This window comes from Protopterus annectens, chromosome 8.part0 (assembly GCF_019279795.1).
Source record: "Protopterus annectens isolate FY-2018-M chromosome 8.part0, PAN1.0, whole genome shotgun sequence".
Classification (NCBI taxonomy): Eukaryota; Metazoa; Chordata; order Ceratodontiformes; family Protopteridae; genus Protopterus; species Protopterus annectens.
Window position 1 is genome coordinate 1,663,347,186 of NC_056741.1, and position 13,353 is coordinate 1,663,360,538.

The window sequence follows — 13,353 nt, forward strand, 5'->3', positions numbered from 1 at the left end:
ATTTCACCACCAGGTCTCTGTCCTCCTTCCTCTGTCCAGATGTCACACCAAGCACCTTTCTAGCCATCTCCCTTACTAGCTCTGCTGTAGTTACCCAGCTATTCAGTAACTCTTCACTGCCACCCAGTGCCCATCTTAACTCTTCCCTGAACTCCACCTCACAATTACCCTTTTTCAATTTCCACCATTTGATCCTTGGTGCTGCCCTCACACTCCTCCTCCTCTTCTCGATCACCAATGTCATCCTACAAACCATCATCCTATGCTGCTTAACTACATTTTCCCCTGCCACCACTTTACAGTCTCCAATCTCCTTCAAACTGGCCCTTCTACATAAGATATAATCCACCTGTGTGCATCTTCCTCCACTCTTGTATGTCACCCTATGTTCCTCTCGCTTGTTAAAAATACGTATTCACCACAGCCATGTCCATCCTTTTTTGCAAAATCCACTACCATCTGAACTTCTGCATTCCTTTGTTTAACACCATATCTACGCATCACTTCCTCATCCCCTCTGTTCCCTTCACCAACATGCCCATTGAAATCTGCTCCAATCACCATTCTCTCACCCTTGATTACAGTCATCACCACTTCATCCAACTCACTCCAACTTGTGGAGCATATGCACTAACAACATTCATCATTGCACCATCAATTTCCAGCTTCATAAACATTACTTTATCCGATACTCTTTTCACCTACAAAACACTCTTAGCATACTGTTCCTTCAGGATAACCCCTACATCATTTCTCCTCCCATCCACACCATGATAAAACAGTTTGAACCTGCCTCCAATACACCTAGCCTTGCTCCCCTTCCATCTGGTCTCTAGCACACACAATATACCAACCTTCCTTCTGTCCATCATATCAGCTAGCTCTCTCCCTATACCAGTCATACTGCCAACATTCAAAGTTCCAACCCTCACTATCACAGTCCTAGCCTTTACCTGCCTTCAGGCATGTCTTCCCCCTCTTCTCCTGTTGGCCAACAGTACTTGTGGCGGTCATTGTTAACCCGAGCCTTGACCGATCCAGTATGTATATCTGTACTGTTGTCTTCATGTATGATTTGGCAAAATTTTATGCCGGATACTCTTCCTGACGCAACCCTCCCCATTTATATGGACTTGGGACCAGCACAAAGAAATGCACTGGCTTGTGCATCCCCAGTGGCTGGGTTGTGTGTATGTATATATATATATATATATATATATATATATATAACAAATTCAAACCCAAACGAACGGAGAAATCTGAAATAAATTCCAAGTAAGTCATAACAACAAACAAAACAAATCACTATCCAAAACCCACATGCTGCACACCAAGATCCTTACTAAACCAACAGCTCACAAAGCTTATAATATAGTTCACAGTTCTAAGTCAAAAGCCAATGCTTTCAGTAGTAAAAACAGCTTTAATAGTGCACAGACTAGCGCTTACCTAACCCGCTCTAAACCAACTCACTTATCCCACCCTTCTACACACCGCTAACATCACACACTTACCTTACGCACCCCTCACGTCTTAATAAATATTACACATCCTTTCCCCATCTCAGTGTTATCAGCTGTGTCATATCCTCTAGAAACAAGTATATATATATATATATATATATATATATATATATATATATATATATATAATATGTGTGTGTGTGTGTGTGTGTGTGTGTGTGTGTGTGTGTGTGTGTATATATAATATATATGTATATATAATGTATATAACGTAACACACATTCTGAAGAGTCAAGAGTTTGAACTGCAAGATGCAGAGTTTGAAAATAAACTTTTTGAACATTGCTGCCAATTAGGTGTGTGAGACCACTGTACAGTGGGAAGTGGGGAATTTTCTTTTTACCCACTGTAAGGCAGTGTCAGAGTTGGTATGTATAATTAGCAGGCGGAAGTATTTTTTGTTTTGCTTTGAATCTTTGTGGTTCAAAATATTGTGTATTTGGATCTTAGTGATTCGACCTGTTACGGTGTAGGTTTTACTGTTCTAACTTCTGATGTATGTTTTTTTTTTGCTCCCTGCAGGTCCTCACTCAGTGGCTCATTTAACTGCACCCAACTTGCCCATTTGTTTTGGAGGAGTAAGAGTCACATGTTCCTGTGTTAAATGAGAACCCTACAGCCCTTTCATTCCTGCCTGGGATCCCATATGAGAGTTGGAAGGTAAGCAGTAGGCCAGCTTACTTTTCTGTAGGGTAGCCTACCTACCTCTGTAGAAGTACCTCTTTCAACAAGTCTTCCGATCAGATGACTGCAATAGTGAGCATGGGAGTGTCCCTCTTGCACACTGAGCTCTGCTCAGCTTGGGACTGTCCCTTCTGCACTCTGAACTCTGCCCAACTTGGGAGTGTCCTCCTGCACTCTGAACTCTGCCCAGATTGGGAGTGTCCCTCTTGCACACTGAGCTCTGCCTAGCTTGGTAGCATCCCTTCCTGCAGTCTTAGCTCTGGCCTGCTTGGGAGTGTCCCTCCTGCACACTGAGCACTGCCCAGCTTGGAAATGCCCCTCCTGCACATTGAGCTTTGCCCAGTTTGCAAGTACCCCTACTGAACAAAGAGTTTTGCCCAGCCTATGAGTGCCCCTTCTGCACACTGCCCAACTTTGAGTACTGTTCTGCCATTGCCCTCTTGGCTCATTCATTTTAAAGGAACAGGAGATGGCTATTTCTAGGTTGGCAACCAGCTCTATAATCCATTTGTTCCTGCCTGGCCACCCTCATCAGTCTCCATTTCCAGGAGATGTAAGGCTAAATTGAGTGGCCCTGAGATTGGGAATCTTCCCATTTGTGCAGTATGACTGTGGGTAGAAGTCTGGGTAATAGGAATGTTGAGCTGTATGTTCCATAAAGGTGTAGTGAGCCAGAGACATTATCTGCTTGTTCATGAAAGTATTGCCAAAACACTTTGGGTTACATAAATTGGTATTCATTAGAGGGTCTTTTTATTTGTTTACTACACTACTTTGCCCAAAGACATAAGTGGTGTATAAAAGATTTTATTTCTTTGTGCCTCAGGCTCATAACTGCCTTCATTAGAAAGCACAGTTTACTTGATTGCTACACATGAGTCAGACTGTTAAGAACTGTTTAAAGACAAGAAATAAGAAAACCACCACCACATATCATGGAAGACATAACACAGGGGACTGCATGCATGTTAGTGTAATTTCCTCTGAGTTCATCATCGTTACCACTCACCAGTGGAAGGTCTGGAGAGAGAAACTGTATGTTATTTTAGTATTTTAGCGTCTGCATAATTTACCTCTTATTGCTCACTTGGGTGAGACCTGGACAAAGATATTTGTATTGATTTTACTTTTAGTTTACATTCCCTTCTGGTTACCAGGATGAGACATGGCAGAAGAGGCTTCCAGCCCTGTACATGTGTATCTGTGATAAAGAATCATAACCCTATGACTGTTTGCCAGTAAGAGTCCTGAAAATGAGATCCTGTCCTTTTAACTGTTGGTTCTACTAAACCGTGAAACCAAGTGCAAGATGTTTAAGAGTTTAGCATTACTGTTCCATTTAGCCAAAGTAAGGAGATGTCTAGGTATATCACTTGTCCAATGCCTAGAGTAGACGAGTTCATACAGAAAATAGGCAAGGTTATGGTTTTGACCATAGTAGATATAAGTAGATTGACACCATTCTGGTTGGTTATCTGGGTCCCATAACAATTATAAGTAGTATAAAACCATGGGTTGCATGCTGGGCAAGAGAATAATTGTAGGATATTGGACGGTTAAATTCTGAAAATGTTCTTTTTTCTGATGTGAAAGTACTGATTTCTAATGTTATCTGCTCTACGAATGGGTGTTTAGCTTTCAGTTGTGAACTGAGAGAGTATACCTGTCATTAAGGCAGATATGAATAGACACTAGTTGAGTGAAAGACTCTTCTGGAAAGAACTTAGGAGAGAGCTGTATCCCTACAATTCAGAAAAGTTGGTCAGTCAGTGCAGAAGGAAAATGTGTGTAAAGAGAAATTTAAGTCCTATTGCAAGAGGACATTTTGTAGAGAACTTGAACTATTAGAATAGAGGACTGCCTGAAAAGTGTTTGTCTTTTGTCCCCAAAGTAAAGTTACTCGGAAGAGACATCTGCTTGCTGACATACAGGGGGAATGTTTGCAGGAGAGGAGACCCCTGCTGTTTACCAATGGAAGGGCTTTCTTGAGGTGGAAACCTGTATGGACATTCTAAACTGTTTGTGTTTTCTGTTCTCCTATCCAATTTTGTTTATATTTAGTTTTGACTCATCACTGTAAATTAAGTACAGAAACCTTGAAACTTCTGTATTTAGTATGTTAGTATGTTCATCCAATACACAAGGGAGACAAGATGTTTTTACAACACGTTATAATGTGACTAGACTAAGTCCCAAAGTAACAACATACATTTAAAAAGCCTCCAACAGTAAACCGTAAATAGATGTGAATCTGGATTAACATTTACATGGCAACCCCCCCCCCCAAAAAAAATGAGTGTTGAAATAAATGGAGCTAGCGAAGTAAAGCCTCCCTGAGATGTCTCCTGGTATTAGTTAGTGGGTTACCAGCACCACAGAGGCATTAAGCCTCTACTGACCTACTGCCAACAGCTACCTGTACCTTTCCCTACAACAAACAAGCTAGAAGTTGCTTTTTTTTTTTTTAATTTTGCTGAGTGCTATCAGGGCTGGATCATGGTCAACTTGAGCCCTAGGCAAGGTAATGGATCAGGACCCTCCCAGCCATTCTAGTGTCCCATTACTTGGCTATTTCTTCCCAGTTACCATAAACACTGCTCAAACCTATAGTGTGTACACTGTTTTCTTCTTTACATCTACAATGATTAGAGATATTTGAAACTTTTATTTAAAATTTTATAGTGCTAACACTGATAGCCATTTGCTAAACAAAACACACAATGAAAACAGACTTAGCATGAACAGTAAGCTTCTCTGCTTTTGAAACACCTATTCACTGAAACTGCATTGAAACCCACATTCATAGAAAATCCATCTAGCCATTGGCGGATTAAGTTTATCTTTGGGCTGTTTTCAAACCATAGGTCCTTTGTGCACATTTGTGGACCATACATACATGCATGTGTTCTTTGATGTAACATCCTGATTGTATTAAATTATATCCCTTGTACAGTATGACAGCACTACTTGTTAAAATGTGTTTTAAATTTGTAGGTTTGAACATTTTTCCAGTAAACAAAGAAATAAAATGTATGAACCAATAAGGACAAAATTACCTATTACGGAATATTTCAACCACAAAAGGCCACTCAAACTTCGGTCATTACAAACCACCAATATCAGTCAATATACGCAATCTCTGTAGTAGTAAAATTCACCTGAATAATTCCACATTAAAGTGGTCTGTAACCAATGAAGAGGTTGCTGTTGGCAAACAACTTTACATTTCAGTGTTTTGAGTACTAATTCATTGCCTGTTGCCATTGAAGAATAAACTTCCAATTTTACAATTAAAGAAAATCTCCACCTTCTCCTTCAGTTTGATTCGGCTCTTAGGTTGCTTTTCTCCTTACAATATGATTCCAGTACTGTTGTAGGTACCAGAAACCTGTCTGTACTTTATAACACTTTCATGTCTTCCCTTTGATATCAAAGGATAGGAAAAAACACCCACTTTTTTTAAGCTTAACTTCTTCTGACATAAGTTGCAGAGGAATTTGTCAACACCTGCATGACATACCACAGACACAGAGAAATTTGTAGTCAGGAGCTCAGGTAGCTGTAAACAAGACAGAGAGGTGTGAAACTGTTTTCCATTGTCTTTATTGCAGAGAGGAAGAGAACTTAACAGTGATTCACAGCTGCTTACAATGTAGCCATTCCTTTCACAGGAAAACAGAGCAATTAGATCAGTCAGTGGTTCAAAGGCAGTTGTCACCCGTTTTGACAAATTTATGTAAGCAACATTATAGTATTGAATGCTAAGCTTTAAACTTTAAATATTTGTTGTTTATACTATTTTACATTTTAAGATGACTTGAATGTAGTATCAAAGATGTCTGTGACATTTACAGAAAAGTCAGAAAATATTGTTCTTGTAATTCTTGTGAAGTATCAGCACATTTACCAAGGTGTAGGGGGAGGGATTATCAATTCATGTTGGACTACAAAAAGATACTTTGAACAAAGGCCTGCGATTTAGCAACTGTTTTGGTTGCAGCTGTATAATTCCTCAGAATACTGTAAACAAGCCCTGTGACATCCACAAATGAGGGCCATTCAAGAAATAAAAGCAGCAGTCCTGTTACAGACAGTATATAAGATGACAGTGACTGACACTAATCCCATTATATGTCAAAGGAATGGGAATACACCACTACTTCCCTATGTTTAGCATGACTCGTATTTAGCAGACTTGAAATGGATTATGGGAAAGAGAAATGCTTGAAGAAAAATAAGATCATGTTGATAAATCAAGCCCCATTGACAGCCATTTTGGAGAAAACATATTAAAATTCTATATAAAGCAGCCAGAGTGGTTTTGAGATGTTAAAGTAACTCAGAAAACAGAGACAGAGTGACAAAATAGATTTTTTTAGCTCTAAGGCAGAGTTTTCCTTAAAAAATGGTAAGGGGGTAATATTGCAATAGGGAATGGCTATCAAATAGGAAACAGGTTCATAGTTACTAGGCATCTCATCCAAAGGAGAACTCACTCAGGAGTGCAGCACCCCACCCTTCCCTTAAAGGGGGCGGTACAATATCAGCACTCCATGTACATGGTATGGGAGTAGATCCCACAGACTTCTGCACAAAAAGCAAGTATGCTACCTGTTGGGCTGCTAACACTACTTTAAGAATGCACTTTGCATGCATCCTTAAAGAAGCAATGCAATGCACATAGTGTGTGTCCTTAATGGCATCTGTATATGCATCTTCGGTATGATGCACGCATACATGAACTAAAATGGACAGCACAAAACAAGCATGAATTTGAATTCTGGATGGACAAATGCAGGACCCATGAATATAAGTTTGTGGGAGGGGGGGTAAATGCCACAGTTAAGGATGGCAGATTGGTTAACTCATTCAAGCTCAAATCATGTACCTTCAATGCAGGGCCAGAGAGCATTTATCATCTACACCAACTGCCAAACTGTCACCAGCAAGTACATTTCAAGGACTGTTGAGCTTCAAGGAAAGAGAAGTTTACTGTTACACATGCTAAATCTGTTTTCAGAGTGTAACTGTTTTGTTTAGGAAATGGTCATTATCAGTGTTTGTGCTATGAATCAATGTTTGTGCTATGAATTTTAAAAGTAGTGTTCGCTAGTGGACCCTAGGTGCCTGCCTAGGTCGCCTACTGCTGAATCTGCCTCTGGGATCTACTTGTTTTTTGACTGATGCTCTTGAGTAAAAGGTGCTCCTTCTAAAGCAGGAGTATGTGACATGGTAACAAGCTGAAGGGTAGTCAAACAAAGGTTATCCTTATGTGTGTGCCGATATTGGCTCCTTATGAAATTACCCCTAGGTTACTTTTGATTTTAGAGCACCTTCAGAAAACAGTCTCATCTTGCAAGAAGTTTTGGTAGTACAAAAGCCTTATGGGACAAGGTCATTTGATTTTTAATTGAATACAATTTTCAGTGATTTAGCAGTGGTCTGCTTGAGACAAAGTTGGGGTTGGCCCTGACAGCACAAAGTTCCAGTCAAATGTTTCATATTGATGAAATACTGGCACAATACAGAATTTGAGTGTAATCTGTTGTAATTTGTAATGGAATAATGTTCAATAATTCTGCAGAAACTTCTAGAAGAAATGCATGCCACTGAGCCTAGAGTCCATCTCTTCTAATAGCTCGTGCATAATGGAATCTGCCATCAGATTAGCCATTGACAAGCATCTATATTTTAACATAGGAAAATATGGTAGATGGATTCCAGATTAATATTTTGTAGATGTGTGTGTGTGTGTGTGTGTGTGTGTGTGTGTGTGTGTGTGTGTGTGTGTGTGTGTGTGTGTGTGTGTATATATATATATATATATATATATATATATATATATATATATATATATATATATATATATATATATATATATATATATATATATATATATATATATATATTGTCAAAATGGTAAAAGAGATCGCCATAGTTATCTGACTGATTGGTATATAAATGTCCTTAAATTTTCCCTTGACAGTGGACATGAAAAGGGAAGTAAAGATCATCATTTAATATTTTATGCAGAAGGTTACTTGGATTCCATTTCAACATACTTACATCCCTTAACCCTCAATCACTGCTGTCCTAGATAAGACATATGCTTGAAACGGGGCATGAACTTGAGAACTCCAGTCACTGATAAAAGCACATTACCAGTTAAGTCTATGACATCTTTAAAAAATTATTCTTTAACAGATAAAGTAACAACTATCAAGTAAGCTTCTGAGACACAATGTGCAAAAATCATAAATCAAAAATTCATTACTCCTTTCCCCACTTCAATTACTTTTCAGCAACTGGTTCAGTATTTATTTTGGTACTGACATGGTGGGGGCTGGTGCTCAGACTGATTGACTGTGATTGTTACTTGTGTTTGCAAGGCAGGAGCTGCTGATTTGTTCCTTTGAAGAATGGTCAGATGGCTGGTTTTGATGCACTACATCGTATTGTTTCTCCTGTCTGTCTTAGCAAACCATTTCCCGGGACCCACTCCTTTTTCCTTCTGTGTAATGAAACCTGTCAGCAGCTATTTGAACATTAATCGTGCTCCCTTATTAATGGGTGCTGTAATCACAAGTCGTATAGGCTCCATAGAATAATGAGTTACTTGCTGCATGTACTTCATGTTGACAGCAGGGGCTGCAGGGTGGGTGGGAGTTCAAACAATGAACTTCAGTACACTTAAAACGGTGATGATGCAGTAGGTTATATTCAGGAAGCTCTCCTCTAGGTAAAGGGACAAAGCTCAGACATGACTTTAGGAAAACAGTTTCTGAAAAATTGTAAACACTGCATTATGTGGGATACAGATTTTATACTTGAAGTTTGGAAAAAAAATATATAAATGCATTCCAGTAGGTGGAAACTACAAAACTCCTTGGTCTCAGTGTTACAATATTTCAGAGTCAATATGTCAGAAAAAAGATGAAGGAACACTCTGGAAAGTTAAATATAACAGTGTTTGATCATTTTACATTAAACTACTATTCACTGCTGAAACCAGAAAGAGTTGTATAATAGTTTTCTTTTCATTTTGTTAAATGTCATCTGATTTATTTCACTCTTTGAGTTCATCATGGGAAGCCTTCTGTTATTCCTTGTGTTATCTGGAATGAAAAGAACTGCACAGTTTCATTTCAGCTTCTGCAGTGTACTTTGGTTGAAATGATTCTGTCACTGCAGAAGCAGGTTTGCTTGCTAATATATGATGTAATAAACCACATAAACTACATAAGCAGTGTGCCCTCATACAGTGTTCACATTCATTTGTTACTGTATACATCATGGCATCATTTGTGCAGGTTTATTGCTAATAAGGTTTATACCCTGGCTACTGATGAGGATAAATATCACATCTTACATTACCTATTATGCATCTCATGCATTCTTGTGATCACAAGGTATGACTGGAAGTACCAGTAAAATCCCACAGACTTTTCATAGGCGAGGTATTCTGCTGTTCTGACTAGGGACAGTAAATGCAAGGTCCAGGCATTACTTAACACTGGGTACTTTGTCTCTACAAATGGTATCACACAGGAGACCTGCACGTCTGTGTGCCTTAGTTATGAACGCACAAGTCTGCTCTTTTCCCAAGCTTAGAGAAGAGAGCAGCTTACACTCACAGTAACTTATAGGAAGCTGTATGTGATGATCTGATGTTATGTGGCATTTGCTTGAATAACAGATGTGACAATAAGTCTAGCTAGTCTGTCCTGTGAATGTCTGTCTTTATGTCTACAGTCCCTGCCCACATTCTCTTTTCCTAATTGTTCCGTGACCTTATGAGTATCTCCGTGGATTCCATCTCTACCACCTGTTCTGGCAGTCCATTCTATTGGTCTACAACATACTTTGTGTAAAGTACTTTCTGGCATCCATTAGTATTTAGTTTCTAAAACTTCTTGCTAGTGCCCCATCTTTCCCTCTCTGTCCTCCCTGTTCAGGATAACTCCTTTGAACCTCCCTGACATTATTGCATATGGAAGTATCATATTATACCTTATACTCATTTCCTGTAGCTAGTGCATCTTCTTGTATCTTTCCTCTGGACGTCTTCCATCAGTCTGGTGCCTTTTCCTTTTATGGTCTTTGAAAGTGAACAGAATACTCCGGGAGTATCTCTTTACTATTGGAGTTTATCCACCATCTGAGAGAGACATTCTAGCTGTTTATTTACTGCCATCACTACCCTCTCACTCTCCTCCTGATGGTCTAACCCACATATTGTCAACATTCCTAGTCCTTTTTCTTCCCTGTTTTCATCACTTCCTCTCTCCTTCAGCCAGCCAACAATCATTAACTTCAGAGTTCCAGTAACTGTTGTCCAGGTAGAGTATTTTGCATTAAACCTCAACTGCTGTCATTCAGCCAACTTTGTTAGACTTTCCAAATTTTTGTTTTGATCCTTCCCTGCTTTTTTATCTTATGTCACACACAACCTTTTTGTCATCAACATACTGTGGAGTATTGCACCCGGGACATTCTTCTAACTGTCTCTTCTAGTCACTTTTGGGGTACCTATTGATCTTTTGAGGACCATAGCTGCCATGCCACATAGAGTGCCGATTTCAGAGACCAGTAAGTGGGGATGTGTGGGAGTATCAGGGGGCCTCCTTCCAAAACTGGTTTAAATCTATAACAGAGAGTTTTACAGGTTGTTGTTTAATATGAGGGGGGCTTCTTCCAAAACTAGTTTAAATCTATAACAGAAAGTTTTACAAGTTGTTGGTTAAATCAGTTTCTATATCTCACAAGAAGCAGATCTCAAGCTTCAATTTGGGAACCCACTTTCCTACCTCCTTTTCTTTGAAATGTTTTAGCCCATCATTAAGGTCTGCTAAGCCTTCTTTAGGGGACTAATCTATTTTGAACCCTTTCAGCCATGATCTTTGCTACAAATCTCTTTATGCAATAAAAATCAACAGTTTGGAATAGCCAGTCACCCAGAACGGTTTTGGGATGTGGTAGGAATCTAGAGTACCCAGAGAATACACTTATGAGATAATAAGTAGGGCAGGTGAACAGAAGTGGGTTATATGTATATATAGGCTATTTTACACTGTAGTTTTATGTGCCCTTAAAGTGATACTCTATACTTTTTTGTTCTGTGTTTTGAATTTCAAATTCTAGGTGTGTTATCACATTGTTCTGTAATGCGACTCTGTATTTATAATTTGTATTACAACTTTAAATTAGGTATTACTTCTATAATTGTCTATTTACAATATTCAGATTTAGTGCAACATAAGTTTTGCTTTTGGTTGGATGGCCTTTGATGATGTCTCAAAAGGATCTCTGGACCACTTAGCTATGCCACCATTTTGAAAAGCCATTTAGCAGAGATAACTATCAAATATGGAAATCCCCCTGAAAAAAATAAAACAAGAAATAAAACAAGATGGTAAATCGGAAATATAATACCGAGCAACAGAAACTGCTCCCAAGTAAAATACATTTTATTTATTTTTTTTACCTGGGTAGAGAACTGATCAAAAATTGACCATTTGCAATCACAGCCCAGGATGCACTTTACAAGAACAAGCATTGCACAATAGTAGAAGATAAAGGTATATACAGCACTCAGAGCATTCTGAAAAAAAAAATGTATCGAAAGGAAGTGGTCAATATTGCAAAACAAATGATGTTATATTACATTGCATGACTGAGACAGTTGGTTGGACATAAAGTAGAAACAGAGTTTTGGTGGAAGTCCTAGATATATATTTACATAAGAATTATCTCCAAAGATATTTGAAGAAAATACAAATGCACCAAGACATGGAAAATTTCACAATACAAATAAAAAATCACAAACAGGGAGCATAGAACAGTAGAAGTTAGACAAACAGAAAACGAAGTTATGGAATACCTGTGACATGAAGGATTTAGTGTAGAAAATCTAACTCAGGTTATGTCACAGCATGATGGAACAATAAGTCCCCAAAGTAAGGAGAAACAGGTGGAATGGGAAACATCTGAAGAAGAAATACAGACATGAGAAAGAAAAAGCGATTTAATATGGTGCAATATTTATGCAAAGGAAAAGCAAAACTAACCAATACAAAAAAGCAGCACCAATGATATTTGAAGAGAAATACAGGCAAAGGCTTCTGGATATGAAAAATTTCACAATACAAAAAATAAGAAGTCAAAGGGGGAAGTAGTAAAGAGGATTAGAAAGGAAGAAGTTAAAAAAATAGTAATTGAAGTTATGGATTACCTGTGAAGTGAAGGAATTAGTGTAAAAAATCCATCTCTGGAAATGTCCTAGTATGATGGAACAATGAGTCCCCAAACTAAAGAGAAACAGGATTAATGGGAAGCATCTGATCACTTGCCACATAAAGATACTCAAGTCCAGCTTGAGTTGGACAGCAAGGGAAGGAACAGTTGGACAGCAGGGGAAGGAGCAGTTGGACAGCAAGGGAAGGAGGATGAAACTGTGGCAACTCTGACACAGTCAATGCTGTGGAGTGATAGGCCAGCGAGCTCCCATATGAAAGAGCAATGGATGATGAAGGATGCAGCTGAAGAGAGTATGTCACAGGGAGAAAATCTTGAACTTTCTGTATAATGTTCACAGGAAATGGAGAACAAAGAATGTGCCCTCAGTTTAGAAGAAAATGATCTAAGGGAAGAGATGTTTGATTTAATGGAGATGGATAGGCATAGGCGTACTAAGATTCATGAAAAAACTAGATACAGAAGGTCAGTGAGACCCAAAGTGTTAGAAAGTCTGATAAAACAGCTGAACATAGTAATCAAGACTATTAACAGAAATTCATGTAATATAACAGATGTAAAGAGGATCTATTACTGTGCATCTAAATTAATAACAGATAAAGTCTTACCACAAAAACACAGAGCAGCAAGGGAAAGGAATGGGAGAAATCAAATGCCATCATGAAAGCAATGAATAGAGAAAACTATAAAGCAATTAAGACAAGAAGTGTCACTGTTAGAAAAATATAGAGAAAGGAACAGATAAACAAAATAGGACTATAGATGTGATAAAAGCAAAGACCAGGATCTATGGTAAACTATTGCAAATAATAAACTAAATATATCAGCACAGGCAGCAAGACTTAGAAGACATGCAGATAAATATTAAGGAAAAGTAGAAAATGAGCTATTC

At 38.5% G+C, this 13,353-nt stretch overlaps 1 long non-coding RNA gene across 1 annotated transcript in view; it reads left to right on the top strand.

Moving 5' to 3' along the window:
• The window catches only part of LOC122809587, a 399,570-nt gene that overhangs the window by 253,692 nt on the left and 132,525 nt on the right, over nucleotides 1–13,353 (top strand). Inside the window, exon 2 of the long non-coding RNA XR_006365928.1 lies at nucleotides 2,046–2,183. This is a non-coding gene — a long non-coding RNA (uncharacterized LOC122809587). The remainder of the gene's footprint in view (nucleotides 1–2,045; nucleotides 2,184–13,353) is intronic.